Source organism: Suricata suricatta, chromosome 5, assembly GCF_006229205.1.
Source record: "Suricata suricatta isolate VVHF042 chromosome 5, meerkat_22Aug2017_6uvM2_HiC, whole genome shotgun sequence".
In the NCBI taxonomy this organism is placed as follows: domain Eukaryota; kingdom Metazoa; phylum Chordata; class Mammalia; order Carnivora; family Herpestidae; genus Suricata; species Suricata suricatta.
Window position 1 is genome coordinate 70,373,955 of NC_043704.1, and position 19,037 is coordinate 70,392,991.

At 40.4% G+C, this 19,037-nt stretch overlaps 1 protein-coding gene across 7 annotated transcripts in view; it reads right to left on the reverse strand.

The window, feature by feature from the left end:
- Window positions 1-18,002, reverse strand: part of ZNF148 (zinc finger protein 148) — a 127,409-nt gene extending 109,407 nt beyond the window's left edge. For 5 of the 7 annotated variants that reach the window (XM_029939469.1, XM_029939468.1, XM_029939464.1 and 2 more), the window contains exon 1: window positions 17,800-18,002. The gene's annotated coding sequence lies outside the window, so the exon portion shown is untranslated. Of the gene's footprint in view, window positions 1-3,733; window positions 3,877-16,915; window positions 17,441-17,799 lie in introns of those variants that run through there. The other 2 variants (XM_029939471.1, XM_029939467.1) reach the window with 2 other exon arrangements.
- Window positions 18,003-19,037: the final 1,035 nt, after the last annotated feature.

Below are 19,037 nucleotides of genomic sequence, written 5' to 3' on the forward strand. Positions count from 1 at the left end.
TGCAAAGAACCATACACACACAAAAATGAATTCAGGTTAAAAAAAAAATAGTGCAAAGTGAGTATTTCCGGCAGTTTAGTTAAGAGTAATGAACCAATGTCAATTTCCTGGTTTTGATGTTACTACAGCTTTATAAGATTTGTCACCACTGGTAGAGGCTGGGTAAAGGATATATAGGACTCTGTACTAATTCTGCAACTTCTTCTGAGTCTATAATTATTTCAAAATAAAGTTTCTTTAAAAAATAATATGAAGAGGGGAAATGAGGTAGAGGTACAGAAGAAACAAGAATAGCCATTAATTGCTAACTACTGAAGCTAGGTCATAGGTATATGGAGGTTCATAATACTGTTCAATTTTTTATTTAAATTTTTCCAAATAAAAAGTTAATGAAAATACAAGACCACATATCAAAATACTAACAGCAGCTTCTCCAGTTGATTTTTTTGCTATATGCATTGTCAGTTTTTTCTACAAACTTTTTGCTTAAAACATTTAAAGAAATCTTTGCTCATACGATCCTTTGTCCTCATTTGTTTTACTCATTTACAAAAAAGTAACACTACTGAGAAAAATTTATTTATTTATTTATTTTGAGAGAGAGACTGGGGTGGTGGGGGGCAGAGAGAGAGAGAGAGAGAGAAAGTGAATCACAGGCAGGCTCTGCACTCACAGTGCAGAGCCCCAGGCAGGGCTCTAACTTACAAACCATGAGATCATGACCTTAGGGCAGTCAGACACTGGGGCCACCCAGGCGTCCCTCTATGGAAAATAATTTTCAACATAAAAAGAACTTCTTCCTCTGACAATAATACACTACATAATTTGAAAATATTTCACTTTGGGTGCCTGGGTGAGCTCAAGACCCCCATCGAGTGAACCCTACTTTTCTCTCTTCTGCCTCTCATTCACTTGTGTCCTCTCTCTTTCAAGAAAAAAAAAAGAAAAAAAAAAAAAGTATTTCACCTAAATACTCAATTTATATTTCACCCAATTACAGTTTACCTGAAAGTTTCAACTGATCTTCTTCTAAAATTAAACCAAAAGAATCTTGCTAGAAAGATTTACAATTAGCACAGTATTTACAATTAGCACAGTAACTCACCACTATGGTGATCTTCACACAATTCTGCAAAACAGATGTCTAAGTTCAAGACACCCACAGATTCTGAACAATTCCAGTTGGGTTTGCATTTGCAATGTTGCCTAAGGTATCACAATTGACTTTAAATTGATTTGTTTTAAAATTATATGTGATCTTTCTCCATTTTTCAAACACTTCTTAAAAAATTTTTTTTGTTTTACATTTATTTATTTTTGAGAGAGAAAGACAGAGCGTGAACAGGGGAGGGGCAGAGACAGAAAGAGACACAGATTCTGAAGCAAGCTCCAGACTCTGAGCTAGTGGTTAGCACAGAGCCCAATGCAGGGCTCGAACCCAGAACCATGAAATCATGACCTGAGCCGAAGTCTGACGCTCAACCGACTGAGCCGCCTAGGCACCCCTCAAACACTTTTTAAAAAAGCAGATGCTGAAAAGTTTACAACTGTTACAAAACCATGCTGATGAATTTAACAAACAGGTGACTCTGAAAAAGCTAACAATAATTTACTATATACGGAATATTCTCACGATGTAATTATTTAATTCAATTTTTAAATGTATTTGTATATCGAATAAAAATTATCAATACTGTTTCTCTCAGTAATTAAAATTAATTTTAATTAAGTAAATTAAATTATAATAGAAAAAAGAGACCTGAGCTCTGCATTACCTATGAGAACCAGGAAATCACAATCTCTTTAAAACTAATCTACATACAAAAAAAGTAAATAAATTTGTTAATTTTGCACCTCCAAGATCCCATGTACTGATGATCTAACATATATTTCATAACCTTTGACCCATGATCATTCTAATCACAACTTTGGAAAAAGATTCATAACGATATGATAGAGATGTCAATTACATTATAAATAACTTTTATAGATTTAAGGTATTTGGGAGATGTTATTCTCAATGTATGAGGTCAGGGTTTCTCAACATCAACACTACTGACATTTTGCACTGGATAATTCTTTGTTGTAGGGCCATCTTGTGCACTCTAGGATGTTTACCATCTACCCACTAGATACCAATAGAAGCCCTGAGCATGGCAACCAAAAATGTCTTCAGACATTGCCCAAATCACTTCTGGTGGAGAACTACTGCATTAGTTTTTAAAATGTGCAGGTTTCTGGAGATGGGAAGGAGGAAGAAACAATGTTTTTGTTTTTGTGATTTAAAGTCATAAGAAAGATCAGGAATGAACAAAACAAAGTTCAAGTGCAACTCAAATACTGTGAAAAGAAAAGGTACTCTTTTCTGTGAGGCCTACTGAAACACATATTAACCAAATATTGTCATGTGTAGCTAATGTAATAATTGTAGGGAGAATAAAAGTATATAAAGCTGAAGAGAAAATAAGCATCTTCAATAATAAAAGCCAAGTTTTTAAATCAGAGATTAACAAAGTTAACATAATGCCTCTTCTCCCCAGCATTTGTGAGAAGGCTAAACATTCTCAAGTTACCTGCAATTCTCTACCCAGAGAGAATACCCACAAGAAAAACACAACTACCCACAGTTAATTACAATAAGGTTCTATTTTAATCAAGTGTAAATGTGCTACAAATGCCATGTAACATTGCGGAATATCCTAAAGTTTCTTATATATTCAAAGAAAGGCCAAAGGCATGTGGAGAAACTACATTTAAATGTTACAACAGAAAATTAAATGTTCATCCACTTTTTGGCCCCTTCATACTCACTACAAAATCAACTCAGCCATATTTTCCACCAAACAGAAAAATACCCAGTTTCCTTAGTCTATTCTTGGATAGGTCACCAGACTGGGAATAAGAGACCCAGAGTCTATTCCCAGTTGCAAAACAGACTGGTAATCTCAAGCAAATTATTCACTCAGGTTAAGGTTCTACACCCGTATCATGCTGACAATACTAAAAATCTACCCAGAAACAAGCCCGGAGAAACCCAGGACTTCCTCCTGCACCCAAAGGACAACTGCAAACGTATTTTTAGATATATTAAATCTAAAAATCTGAATAAGATTTTATTTATAGCAACATTTAACATAGTTGAAATTTCAAAACTGTGTGGTGCCTTTACTATTGCCCCCTATAAAAATAAGAAATGCTTTTTAAAAAGCATTGAGTTGACACCATGCCCAATTTTGCAAAACTTTACAAACTATACAATCATAATTATGTAAAACAAAACAAAAAGCTGTTTTTAATTCAAGCTTTTGGGAAGGGCTTTAACTTTTACATTTCCTAACTCTTATCTAGGTTTTAGTTGTGTACGCAGACTTCTTTCCTGGCACTGCAAATAGTGCTTCACAAAGTCTGGAGAGCAGAAGTTTGCCCCATAGCCTCATTACGGAGCGGCCTTAGGACTGTTCTTACTACTAAACATGCAGGTTTTACTAGCACAACCAATATACGGCTCCTGGAGTACATTTTTGCTCTTGATACCGAGTAAAAAACTATTCGTCTGGTAGACCAAATTACCCATCTGACCTTATGGCACACTAAGAGAGTAAACACAACCCAATCCAACAGAAGAAGATTTGAAAAAGCAGGGTTAGGAGAGAAAAGAGAGGGTGCTGTCAATTAGCATTCGGCGGTCCCCGCAGACAGGCAGACACTTGTTGGCCGCCAAGTAGCCACTCACAAAGTTCGCCATCTCCCTGCGCCGCGGGCCCCGACCCGGAAGACGGGCGTCTGGGAGGCCCCGCCGCCCGCCGAGGCACGCGGGCAGGCAAAGCTCCGGCTTCTCAGCGCTCCGCCGCCGCCTCCCTGCACACGAGCGCACTCACGCACGCGCACGCACACTCACACGTCCACACACAACAAAAGGAAGCCTTGTGAGCCGCGTGCGGAGGTCCGCTGGGGGCGCTCCAGAAAGCTCCTCCTCCCGGCCCCCACCGCACAGCCCGCGCGGCCTGCTCACTTACTGAAGCGCCCTGGGAGAGGCCCGAGTGTGCGGCAAGCCGCGCCGGCAGCCCGCCCGGCTGGGCCCTGCCGCGGCGCGGGCCCGGCACCGTTCGCCCCCCAGCCAAGCGCGAACAAAATTTCGCCCGTGCGGCGGTTGGATCCGGCGCGAGCTCCCGCATGTCCCGGCTTCTCAAGAAATGGAACTCTTCCGCCTAACTTTCCCCACCCCCACAAACCGAGGGACGTTTAAGCCCCCTCCCTTACCGAGTCACTATTCAAAAGTAGTATCCAACACAGCACTCCTCACGGTAAGACATTTTTCAGTAGTAACCTCTTCCTTAACCCCTCCACTTACTCTGACTCTCCACACCTTCACTCGTCTTAGTTTTCCCTTGCCTTCCTGTTTTTAACCCAAGAGCTGTATTTCCCTCAAAAAATAATCTTCCCTAAAGGATCTCTCCAATTTTACTCTTGAATTTACTTTTCTAGTATTAAGCTTCCTCATAAATTACACCTCCCGCTTACTTAATCAAAACCTCTCCACAGCTCACTTATGTTGATCAGCTCCAGCTCCGACCAAATCAACTCTGTTAACATTCTCAAAAATGCATTCTGTGTTCCCTCATTTCCTCCAAACTAACACTCTCCAACTTAACACACAAATTTGCCCCAAACTGCCCTCAAACTTTGTGAACCTATTCCAGAAGGATCACCAGTCACTAAAAAATCCATTTCCCAAGCACACTCCCAGTAACTTGACAATGATCTTTCCAAAATTCTCTACCAATTCACTGAATCACTCATAACTCAAGACTACCATGCCTGGTTCCCTAAAGACTCTAATTATAGAGCCTACTCAAATGAACACAATGTCCCTATCATTAAATGTTATCTACACATGCAGGTGTGTATGTGTTGACAAACACACCTATATGGGACCCTGCAAAACATCAAGTGTGTATTTCATCCTAATCCCTTGGATATAAGCTTTTCTCAAATTTACAAGGAAAACCACTCTGCCAACCAAGATTTTTAGGCATCCAACGCCTTATCTTGTGAAGTCACTTATCTATTAAATTAATACAATCATTAAATGTTCTGTTTCCACTATAGTCATGCCAACACCTTGCTTAAATTAAGATATCCACCATCAGTCTAACCCACACCACCCACTTGCCAAGGCCTAGCTATGTCTGAGGCAGGTCCTGGAAACAACTCTAGACCAAATCAAGTAGGTTACAGCAAAAAAGTTTGATGGGCAAAGTGACCTCCCTGTACCATATTAGGCTTCTCAAAGCCCTGGGTCTCCGCAGGTCCTTCATTATTAAATTTGGTTGACTAAATGTGGAAGGGAGGGTGGCAATGTGATGAATGACCTGGGACTACATTCTGGGCGTAATCCTGAAGCAGAGCTGCACCTGGGTGGAATATCAATAATACCTATTTTGTGTCTTGTCATATTTTTCTCATTGCCACTAAATATGCTCTGAAACATGGAGTTAACATCAAATACCCTGCTCTAAACAGGGAAGTTCAGGAAGTATTCTTTGTTCAGAGGGTGAACATGTGAATTAATCGTGTAAGGAACACAATGAAAATGCAAAGGGTCTGAAGGATACCGACGTTGGACTGGTAATGGTTTAAAACGTCAGGTTCTGGGACCATAGCAAGGCAATGAGGGAGAATCTCAAAAACCACAGTCAGGTAAGCACTTGAGAGTCAAGACTTTAATAGTACAAAGGAAAAGTTGACAGACAACAAAGACTGACAAAAATTAATACTACTGCAGAACTGGACAAGCAAAAAGTTAGAGAGCAATGCAAAAGCATTAGAGGCCTGGTCTAGGTCTTAAATATCACCAATAGAAGATGATGAAGGTTTCAGCAGAGATTTAAAAACAAATCAAAAGGGGCACCTGATAGTTCAATCTGTTGAGCATCCAACTCTTGATTTCTCAGCTCAGGTCATGGTTTCACGGTTTGTGGGACTGAGCCCCATGTCAGACTCTGCTCAGACAGCCTGAAGCCTGCTTGGGATTCTCTCTCTCTGCCCCTCACCTGCTGGCACACTCACTCTCTCAAAAATAAAGAAATAAGCCTTAAAAAAACAAATTTTTAAAAAGCAGTAATGTTCATATTTTTGTATTTATTTTTAGAATTGGCAATATAGCACCTTTAGATACATTCAATAAATGATAAATAACTACAAACAAGAATGTATTTAGAACTATACATCTGGGATTCATGTCTATATAGGTAATAAATGAAATGAGAAAACAAAGCAACCAGTCTCCTAAGAACAATAAGAAATAATGGAGATAAAAGTCACTACAGACCAAAAACAACCAAAAAAAATATAGAGAGGCCATTTTAGATTGCTTAGGATATCTCCTTCCTAATATCCACCCATTCTTTCTACTTTTTACCTAAGCCCATTTACGTATACAAATTATCACCACGCGGTTTCTGCAAACAAAGACTGATATGGTTTTGAGGAGCTCAAGTAGAGGTCAAAAGATCTCAATACCTCTATCATTATGCTATTTTTTAAAATACTTATGCATATGCACTATTATCTTTATAAGATCATAGGTGGCAAGGATTGTCTTTATATGCACAGAGAAGGAATAGGCTCCTGGCATTATTTCCTAGATAGCATTATGTGTTCCCCATTTTTTCTCTGCTGCAAGCGACTTACTCTCCTTTTCATCTCTTATTCAGATTCCAGTCAAACCCAACCTCCTCCCTGATTTCTGTTCTACTTATTTTCTAGCTTCTATCAGCTTATCCATGTTCTACTGTCAACAAACTACCCTCTGTCATTTGCCTTTCACATTAGTATACCTCTACCTTACCTTTTTTTTCCCTTGCACATGAATGGTTACAATTTTGCAAGTATAATTTATTTCTACAGATATTTAAGGAATTGGTGAATGTAACAAATCTATTTATCTCCATTCCCACACCACAAGTCAGATACTATCATCGCTTGCCTGGATTGTTGTGACCACCCCTTCATCTTACCTCAAGCTTGGCTTTTCCAAACAACCTGCTTCTCTCCTGACTTAGCTATCCATTCTTCCACTCCTTCAGCTTACTGAAAGACCAACTGCTTCTTGCCTCCATAGGGCCACTCCTACCACTAAAATATCTCTTTGCAGTTTACATTACTCACTTAAGCCATTCCATTTGCAACATCTACCAAGCTCCAGAATACACTCCCATCTTCCTTCCCCAAAGACCAATTCTACTTTGTGCCACATTCAGCAATTATTCTCACTAACTTCAACAATGATGAAGTAATTTCTACATCCTGACCTTCCTCAACTCCTAAAACCTTCAGCTGCACTTCAGCCACTCACACATATATAATGAAAATAGGTCATCAACTGGAAGTGCTGTACCACAAGGATTATAACTTCAGAGACCTCTTTTTCTTTAAACCACAGCTACTTTATTTTATACTTCTACACCTGCTCTTTATGTCCTTTTAGCTTCACTTGTCTCCCCACACAATTTAAATCTGTCCATCAGCCATTTAATACTGCCCTCTCCAGAACATCATGACCTTCTCTTATATTCACCATGCACCTCCCCAATGACAATCTTCACCATCTGTTTTCTTCACACCCACACAGTAGGTGTTAAGTACCACCAGAAAGCTATGAAATCTTCCACAACTGATTATAAATACAATTCTCTATATCATTGACTAATTCCAAGTCATTTTCATATTTAAGTCTATAATCACAACAAATAATCACTTCATAAAATTCCCTCAAATCACACCTTCTCCACCTGTAATAAAATGCTGTATCTTCATCTGTTACTTCTTGCCTCCACTTTTGGAAAAAGAGGTGTTCCTCCTTAAAATAAACTTCTTAATACTATTCCTACATTCAATGTTTCCATATTCCCCCTACCTACTCTGTCCTTTACCCCCATGCACTCTGGTCTCTGAATTGCTCTCCTGAAGACCAAAAAAACAATTCCATGTACCAAATCATAGGACTCACCACCCAAGTCCTTATCCTCTCTGGCAATGACACTTGAACTACCTCCTCTGGGTTATGTCACTGTGTAGCAGGATTCTACTGTGGTCTCTCTAGTTGCTGCTTCTATCTCCAATGACCACTGGTCCTCTTCTCAGCCCAATTAGTGGGTATTTTCTCAAGTTTTATCCTGGTGCTTTCCCCCATTCTCTTTCCACTCCCTTCAGGATCTCATCCCTTAATACTGCCTCTACATTTTCATTCCTCATATGAATATCTTCCCCCAGCTCCCAAAAATAATCTTTAAACCATCACCCTCTGCTACAATCTAATTTATTCCTTAGGAATTGGAATATATAATGATTTTTTTCAACTAGAGTCTTCAATTATTGCTTCAATTAACACCTCAATTATCAGTCCAAAAATTTCATGCCATTAGCACCATACCAAATCCAGAATTAGCAGCTTCAATTATCAACTCTAGGTACATATTCCCAAATCTCTATTGGACCTCCTTCCTCAGCTGAATCCAGTATTTCTAACTCTAAATAATTCCTCTTGCATACTTCCATTGGTGCTTCACACACTGGCCATGTAGCTTAGAATGAAATTAATTATTCTTCCCCACCAAAATAGTTCTACTAACCAATCCAATGATTTTTATTAATAGCACTAGCATTCTCAGCTACCCAAGAAAAGCCCCAAAGTTCCCCTTTCCTTTTTCTTTTCCTCCAGTTGCCCCATTTGCCATCAAACCCTTCAATTCTTTCTTCAAAGTATTTCTTCTGTTTATCTCTTTTCTTTTATTACTATTACCACCATCGCAACTTAGACTCTCAACTTTATACTTTTGTCAGAGCCTTCTGACTTTGTCTCCTAGTCATTAGGTTCTAGGTTCATTGTAAAAACAAAACAAAAAAAGGTCACCAGATTTTTATTCTTAAATCACCCACTCAAAAACCATCAATGGTTCCCCACTGCATACTGAGTCCAATTAAAAGTCCTTAGACTTCCTTAGGTTTCCATGAGAAACCATACGCAGACATATGATTCCACTAACAAGAAATTCAAAAACATAAAACTACTCTTTTGCGATAGAGATCAGAATAGTACAGCTGACCCCTGAACAACACCAAGGTTGGGGATCCAACCTCGCCCCCTCACCCCATGGTTAAAATCTGGATATAGGGGCGCCTGGGTGGCTCAGTCGGTTAAGCGTCGGCTTCGACTCAGGTCATGATCTCACGGTTCGTGGGTTCGAGCCCCATGTTGGGCTATGTGCTGACAGCAAGCTCAGAGCCTGGGGCCTGCTTCAGATTCTGTATCTGCCTCTCTCTCTGACCCTCCCCAGCTTGCGCTGTCTCTCTCTGTCTCTCAAAAAATAATAAATAAATAAATAAATAAATAAATAAATAAATAAAATCTGGATATAACTTTTGACTCCCAAAACTAAACTACTAGTAGCCTACTGTTGACCAGAAGCCTTACTAATAACAAGCTGTAGATTAACACACATTTTGTAAGTTACATGTAATATATACTGCATTCTTACAATAAATTAAGCTAGAGAAAAGGAAACGTTAAGAAAATCATAAAAGCACAGTACTGTACTATAATTATAAAAAAAATTCCACTTATAGGTGGACCTGCACAGTTCAAACCCATGTTGTTCAAGGGTCACTGTAGTTACTTTTGGTCGAAGGAGACATCAACTTGGGAGGGAAAAATGAGTCTTCTGGAGTGTTGGAAACATCTTCCTACAAAAATTCATTGACCTGTAACCTTAAGATTTGAGCACTTTATGTACATTAAGTTATAAATAAATAAATAAGATTAAAAAAACCTTTTTAGTCTAGATTTTTAGATGGTTCCTCTACTTTACAGGCTTTTTTCCCTCCATTCATAAGATAGACCCTAAATTCCAGCTAATCTAGACCATGAACCCCTAAACACATCCAGAATTTTTCTGTCACTCATAATCACCCTCCCTCTTCTTGGAATACCAACCCTCACCATCTTGCCTACATAACCCTACTTATCCTTCAAGGCCGAAGCTGCAAACCAACTCTTCGACCAAGTCTAACCTGCCATAGTACTTCTGCCATAGACAGATATGTATACATTTTTGTCCCTGGTTAAACTCCTGAAGAAAATGAACTCCATCATATATAAAAACATGTGTCCTTCACATTGCCTACTATGGAATCTTGAACACAGTAAGTTTACAAAAATATTCCCTGAAGAAATTCTGGCAGTCCTTCCAAAGCACCCTTCAATCTCCCCCCTCCTTCTCAAACCTATCCATTACTGTCTCCACTCGCAATTCAAATTCTTCAATCTACATATTTAATCATTCAACAAAGAATTAAGGAACTATTATGCAAGAAACCATAACTACCTACTCTAATGTGACCCCGCTGAACTAGCCCAACATATATTCGTTTCAGCTGCTGCCTTTTGAAGCTTACCACAGCTCTAAATTCCCAGTCATGCTCCCCTCCTCTCACCGTAAAATCACATCCTACCCCCTCAGTTCTAATCCTACTATCCAACTAATTCAAGGCCTTCTTAAGTCTCTCCAGCAGCCTCGTGACCAGGCCTCTCACCCCAATCTTACTCTACCACCACACTGCTACCAATCTGTCCTGTACAGTATAGCTACAGGCAGGTTAAGGCATTTAATACACAGTTGTTAATTCCATTCTCTACCCAAAAAGTTCAGAAGCTTTACATTAATGATATATTAACATACTTTAATCCTATGCTAACATATTTTGATCCTCAAATCCTCACCACAACACTTGCCAGAATTAACAATTTCTTGATGAGAAAACAGAGTCTCAGAAAGGAATAATTCTCTACATAATCATAGCACAGGTAAACAAAAAGGCCAAAACTAAAACTTAGTTTCTGTTTGCTTATTAAGCACAACACTACATCATGTCAAATATAAATTACTTAGCTTAGCTTTCAAGGCCATCCATTTTCTACACAACCCCACTGACTCTTCTACCTTTTATCACATTATACCCTACTCATAAACACTCTGCGTTCCAAACTAGAAGCTGTGATCAACTATTTAGTGACAAAATTAGTTTATGAGTGACAGACATTTTTTTTCTTAGCCAAATAGAATAGAATGGAAAACACATAAGTGCATCCAACGTGGTAAAGGTTATGGTTATTGAAGCTTTTTGTTTTACACATACACACAAACATTCACACATGCATACATCAGGTGAAGACGTGACATGTATTTCTTACTGTGGATCACAGTTAAAAAAAAAAACTCACTACTCCCCACATATCCATGGCTTATCAACTCCAAGTCTTTGCTTTTGCTAATTCCTCAGATTGGAATGCTGTCTTTCCATTCATTTCTATCCCTTCAAAAACTAACTAAAATGTCACTTGCATGCCATTCAGTGTAGAACCAGGTTTTTCCCCAAATATTTTTTCTTACCTTTTGACTTCAGTTTTTGTTATGATACACTGGTCATAGTGTAGTTATTTGTGCACAAGTCCAAAACTCCACCAGTAGAATATAAGTCCCAAACGATTTTTTCCTGACTGCCTCTAAAAATGCTTTTGCATATTACAAATATTCATTATCTGTTGACTAAAGAGAATGCTCCCCATCACTTTCTGAAACCTGTATTATAAACTCCCATCATAATTTCTGCTACATTCTGAACTTGTTTACTCTTATCCTTCAAACTGTCTTACAATCTTCCTCTCCAAAATAACTATTTCAAATAATCCTCTACACTTTCAATCTTCTCTTGCTGTCCTCTAAACATAAACTATCATGTATCAATTATGTTTTCCTTCTTTCAGAATCATACTTTCTGTAGGATAACTTTCCATCTCCATCTGGTTGTCTTCCACTTTATTCCTAGTTCTCTAGCATTTGTAATAATAGACCTTATATAATCTTTAAACAGATTCTTTCATTTTCTCTTTAACTAGACCTCCTCAATTATTTCAATTCATTTATAGTATACATATTTCTGTCAACCCCTATAAAATCCTTTGTAGGAAAAAAAACAGGTAGGGACACAGGGGTGGCTCAATCCATTAAGCGTCCAACTTCACTCAGGTCATGATATCACGGTTCATGAGTTTGAGCCCCGCATTGGGCTCACTGCCATCTGTCCCCTTCTCGCTCTCAAAAATAAACAAACATTAAAAAGAAAACGGCAGGTAATTAATAAATTGAAACAAAAATATACAGATCATTTAGATCTTCTATATTATATGATACTTTCTCATTCATTTATTCAACCAGCGTGTGTCTACTAGACATATGCCCTCAATTCTCTGTCTATTCTATTCTACAATTCAGAAAGCAGCTTTGAGAAGAGCACGCAGGAAAATGCCAGGACAGCAGAGCCAAGTTGACTCATGCTCTTCACTCACAGAGACCAAGTAATTTGTGGGGTACAGGCTCATAAAAGGAAAAACTAAAAGTTACACTAGACATAGATGGAAACACATTCCCCCCCCTCAGTTGTTCCAGGGAGCTCAAAATCTACCCAGCAAAGGAGAATCTGAAAAGGAACAAACCAGTAGGAGTAGCTAAAATGAAATAGGCAGAAAGCATTAAGACAAAAATAGATCCAGACTCTAGGTTCATTCTAGGGCTGCAAGAGAAATTTGGAGCAATTTAGTTCCTCTCCTGAGATCCCTAAGGAATCCTTTCAATATCTGGCTAAAGTATGGTACACTTAAATCCTTTCCCCAAACCCTAGCCAATATTCGTTTCTCCATTCCCTTAACTCCTACAGCATTCACAATCCATAAAACTCATTTAGGAGCTTAATCATAATCCATCTTGTTCCCAGTAATGAAAGTGTTTATTAACAAATATACCCAGAATTTATTTACATATTAAAATCAGTGAGGTTCTCTTTAAAATAATAACCTTGGGAAGCTACCTAAACTTACTCATTTATTCACTCCATCCATCCAACCATCTCATGCACTTAGCTAACATTTATCTAGCATTCAACTACCTACAAGTGAAGCTACCACCACTCTTCAGAGTATTTCTGACTTCCTCACTGGGAATGTTTTCCAAAGTAAGTCAGTTAATAAGTCAACCACGAAAATTATTCCTATATCTCTGACTAAATTAATTTAAACCAAAACTATTCTTTATTCACTCTCTTTACTATCAACAGATCTTCAGCATTTCTAAAAATCAACTCTTTCAAACTAAAAAGATTTGTCACCAATGAGACTATTCAGAATAACATTATGCCTCATATTATTTGTAATTGTGCCATTCTTAAGGGATTATAAACTCTGAGGATAGGGACCCTGTTTAACCCACCTTTAAATGCTCCATCCCCCAAGAGCACACAATAGGTACATAATAAATATATTGTATAGAAGGTGATAGAGGTTCAAAAAAAGTTCTGAACGCTACTACTGAAAATGACTACCAAAATAAAAAAACTTTTATCTGGAGGTATACTTTTTTTTTTTTTTTAAGAGAGAGAGAGAGTCTTAAGCAGGTGCCACTCTCAGGGCTCAATTCTGCAACCCTGGGATTATGACCTAAATCAAAAATCAAGAGTCGGATGCTCAAATGACTGAGCCACCCAGGCATCCCTGGAAGTATACTGTTGATATTTGTTTTAAAAAGTCAACTTTCTGGGGCGCCTGGGTGGTTCAGTTGGTTGAGCATCCAACTTCAGCTCAGGTCATGGTTTCACAGTTCATGAGTTCCAGCCCCGAATCGGGCCCTGTGCTGACAGCTCAGAGCCTAGAGCCTGCTTTGGATTCTGTCTCCCCCTCTCTCTGTTCCTCCTCCTCTCACACTGTCTCTCTCTCTCTCTCTCTCTCTCAAATAAGCATTAAAAAAATCAACTTTCTGATACACTATTACTAAATTACTCCAAACTGTCCTTTTCCCCCTAAATGAATATAAACACTATAAATTCCTTGAGGGGAGAAATCTCACCTAACACTTTTTTATTATCATACCAAAATGAATTAAATCAGATTCTTAAAACAGCTAAATATCTCCAAGTAGTCATTTAGATCTGAAGTAAGAAAATACAAATTAAATCAGCCACCAACTCCAGATTCAGATTTAAAATTTACTCAGATTAAACTAGCCTCAGATTAGAACAGAACCTTTGGTCCCACCCCTTCATGTTTTTGCAGGGCTGTTCTAGTCCCATTCTAATCCATTCTGTCTTCTTCCTTTAAATCTAAAGGCTTCACCTGTCAGACACCCCTTTATCCCTCACTCTCTCAAACACACAGACACAATTTAGTCTACAATACTCCCATGGTGTTCAGCCATTTCACACAGTCCCACTATCATCACTGACAGTGAACACTACTTTCTACCAGTCATTCAACAGGTTATCTACAAAGCACTTAATCACACTGTTTTTGAGTTTTCCCAAAGATTAAGAAAGTCTCCAGTCCAGAGTAGGTTACAGTCTAGCCACCCTTTGCAAAACAAAGAGAGAATAATTCCCATAAGCAAATACAAGATTTAGCAGTATATAATCTGCATGTGAATGCTGTTTTTACATAAAGATTCTCAAGAGGCAAGGTACTTAAAGACTTCCAAATAGGGGAGCAAGTTCTTTCCATTCTCCCCATATCCGTCATACTGACTTGGTGATGTTAAACCTCATACGCAAATTTCAAAAACTCAGTATTTCATTAATCTATCCTAATATATAAGCAGCATACTTTTTTCCACTATATTCCCACCATATTAGTGACTTAAATGTGCATATTTCCTTGTAACTGCCACAAATCTATCTCAACACTATAATTGTAAATCTCCTTCAAATCTACTATATCCAAATGTCCTCAGAATTCTTTACCCTTTCTTCGGCCTCCCACAAAACCATCACCACCTCCATTATACCCTGACCTTCATCCTCTTCCCCGCTGCGATCACACTTCCCCATCCTTCCCTCCCTCCACACAAAAAAGAAACACCTTATCCACGCCAATTCACTCCTTCCTAAAAACTGTTAAAAAATTGCCATAGAAGCCTGGAAAAAACAATCAGGGGTCATTTAGTCCATTCCCAGAGTCCTCACTCTGAAACTCCTCACAAAACTGTCAAAGAACACTGCACAGTTGACCTGATATCTAATTCCAAGATGAGTAACTATCCTTGCCAAGCAACTCTTTCTCATCACTAACCAGCAACCCTTTTGCTGCAAAGATGTGGTTTCCTACAATCTAGTTTTTCTTACAGGTCCATCCATTAAACTTCCCTTTGCCTTCTCAACAAGTCTATTTCCAGTGTAATTTTAAATGCTTTCTCTTTAAGTATATTAAAGATATAAAGACAGTTAATAAAAAAAAAGCTAAAATAATAACTATCAAAGGTTGAAAGGAGAAAAGGCATGTCAGTGACCCAAATCCTTTCCATTCACAGAAGTCTTTCAACTCCTTCAGAATGTCATTTTGATCAATCAAAAAATAACAGTACCTGTATATTATATTGAGACCTGAAGAAAAGCATAAGAACTACAACAATTAATCGTTACAAGTAGTAGCCTCTGGAAAGTGGGATTGCAATGGACAGATGAGACACGGCTTGCCCTTGTGAGCTTTTCATTATAAGCTCCCTCAGGACAATTTTACTTTTTAATTATGTACATGGATAATTCCACACAACTTAAAAGGGGGGAAATAATACTGATATACTATGTTTAAGTCCATTAAAGTTACAAAAATTAAATGATAATATACAGTGCAGGTGAGGACAAAGAAAACAGCTCTCACTCTGTGATGACAATAAAAATGGGTACATCCTAAGATGTAATATACTGAAGCTCTTGAAAACAAAGAGTAAATTTAAATGTACTGACATAAAAAGTTTTCCAAATTTAAAACAAGTAATCCTGGATTATTTCCATTTAAAAATTTTTAAATAAAAGACTCTCATCTCTAATGCTAAATTCTCATCCTCCTTTATATATATTTGCTAAACAAATAAAAGATTGAATTTTCCCGTCCCTCTCCCAAATTTCTTCCCTATTAATCCCTCCACTTCCATAAAGGTATTTCATACTACCGTCTCTCCAGCTGAATATACAATGTAATATGTACAGTCTTTCTTAATAATGAAAAGCAAATAATTTTCAGGCAAATCTTAAGAGTATAGTTCTAGCCTAGATTTCCCTCTTAGAAATCCAGTCTGGTGGGAGCTAAGCAAATCCAAAAGGCCTTGGTAAATTTCCTGATATGGAAATGCTAATATTCCCTCTAATTTGGCTCTAGAATTATCGTCTCTTCAAGTTCCCCTAAACCTCAAGACAACCAGTCCCGACCTCCTTGCAACCTAAGACCAAAACAGATATTCTAGATCCTCCATTCTGCAGGCCCACACTTTGCAGGCTGATGCATTTTCTTCAATACCACAATGCCTCGCTGAGTATACATTCAGGAACCATGAATAGCAAAAAGTCTCCCACCAGCCCCGGAGTTATGGAACCAATCCAGTCAGACTAATTTGAGCTCCAAATGGAATCTCCAAAGAAAGGCCACCGTGCACGGACTCCCCCCTACCTTTAATTATAACCCTGTGTACTGCAACGCAGGGTGAATAATGTGGCATCAGTTCTCCTGGACCAGATAAGCCGGGCAGTGAAGAAGAAAACAGCCAAGTCCAGTAATTTCCATTCTCGCATTAGTGTTCCCCCTGCCTCTAGTAAATGACAATACTTTAAATTTGCTAAAATCTAAACTCACGACCTAGGGAATCCCTGGAGGCCAGGCGGGGTTTTTTGTTTTTTTTTTCCTGTTTTTTTTTTTTTGCTTTTTGTTTTTACCGTCTGTTTCAGACGGTATTCACTAGTGCAGGTTTAAAAGGTCTCGGACCAAACCACACACTAAGGTCTAATTCTCAGTGACCCCAACCACTGCGGGACCCACACTTACCAGATGTCATCTACAGAAGATCCCAAACAGGTTCAGAACTAGGCCATCCCGGCCCATCTGGAATAACTCTTTAGTCCTTGGGCCAAGATTTATTAATTCTACATCTGTCTATTCTATCATGCATTCTCTTCATAGTCTCTAGTATTTAGCACTTCCTCTGGCTTCGAACGCTATCCTTTCTATTCGCGGAAACTCCTTGTATCCGTTCTTTCCTTTCCTTAGAAACACTTCAGTTCTTTCCATAACGAAATACCTAATGTATCTGCACAATGAACACCCTCCGAACTCCCCAATACTCCTCCACCGCCACTCTCTGCATTCCTCCACCTATCCGGCATCTTTCCCTCCGGCCTCTCTCCCCGAACACACTCCCACTATGTTTCCCGCAAGGATTCCCTTTTCTCCAACCCCTGCCCTTCCCTTCCCTTCTCCCAAAGAACACTCTGGCGGCAACAGTGACAGAGGCCTGCGGTGCATAAAGCACTGCACCAGGCACGACGAACAGAGACCTGGTGTCTCCCTAGCCTTTTCACACCCACACCCAGCACCCTCAGGCCGCCCCCTGCAAACCTCCCACCTCCTTCCCTACCTCTGACACCCTCCTCAGGCCTCGGAGGCCGCCTTCTTGCCTCCGCCGCCCCCGTCATTATCCTTTCTCAACCCCCCAACCCACCATCCGCGCCCTGCTTCCTCCCGTCCCCAGTCAGCTCCAGCGCTTCGCTTGGCCTCGGCCGCTCCCCAGGCCACCCCCAGCCTCGCCACGGCTCGCTCCCCCCCCCACCCCGGGGTCAGGCCGTTACCGCCGCGCGCTCCCCCCAGCGCGCCGTCGCTTCCCCCTCCCCCACCCTCCCCAGGGCCCGGGCCTGCCAGGCCCAGCGCTTTACCGCGGGCGGGCGCCGAGTCGCGCGGCCACTGACTGCAGGCGGCGGCAGCTCCAACCCTTCTAGGGGCCTTAAGAGAAGGGGAAGGGGGGAGGGGAGAGAACTTTTGCAGTGGCAGCTTCGGCAACAGCTCCCACCCCTGCGCCTTTCTCCTCTTCCTCCCCCTCCTCCTCTTCCTCCTTCTCTTCCTCCTCCCAGAGCAGTCGAGACGCAGACATGCTGCGGCTAGAGCGCCGCCGCGGTCGCCGCCACTGCCGGCGCGGTGGATTGTGGGAAGCCCCGCACACGGGAAGCGCTCCGCGGCGCCCTCCCTTCCTAGCCCGCGGACCAGGCTGGTACTACCCAGCGTGGCTCCGATTCCGGCGTCTGCGTGTCACTGGCCCAGCGTGGCCCGGGAAGCTGGCCACAAGCTACAGGTTCTCCGGGCCCAGCTTTCAAAAGCAATTTGAGAAATGTCGGCACTGAGGAAATCTCTTTGATGGGGGGGGTCAGCCTTCATCCATAATCAATGCCTAGCGCCCTGAGAAGACCCTAGGACTCTGGGGTCTGGTGCGTTTCAGGCCTGAGAAAAAGGAAGGGGAGGGACCTAGGTGAAGGACCTACGTACCAGAATCCCTTAGCTTTTTCTTATCTCTTCTCTTACCTGCCCTCTCCCCCACTGCCTCCAGTGGTTGGCCTTCACCATCCCAAATGCCACCGTTTCTGGAAACGGCGCTCCCCGGCCCTTGAAACCAGCAAACCCTGTTAGCGTGTGCAAATTGAGAAGCAGGGTGTGAGTCTAAAGAAAGATCAGGAGATCCTGGACCCTGTTGCGCAAGGTCTTACAGGTTTTTCCCTCTCACTTCACCTGGAGCCCAAACCTCTCTCTTTCTGGCAAAGACTTGGTAATGATCTATATACAGAGCTATAATTGCACTGTTGTCTCACCCTTTGGAGGCCCTTTAAGTGGCCTTAACCAAATTGTGACCTCCTTAAAACATGCTTTTATTCAACTAACATTTATTAAGCACCGTGAGGTGCTTGTGCATACTGCAGTGGTTTACAATTACTCATCTTTGTGTCTCCACCCTAGCACAAGGTCAGCATGTAACGTAAAAGATGCTCAGTGAATGCTGAGTGATTATGAGCAAGGGATGAAACAGACACCTTCATCACGATTTCTTCAGAATAGTCTGAAGATTTATTTAGCATCTCTCTGCAATACTTAAACATAACCACTGAGTGGAGAGGGAAAGGAAAGG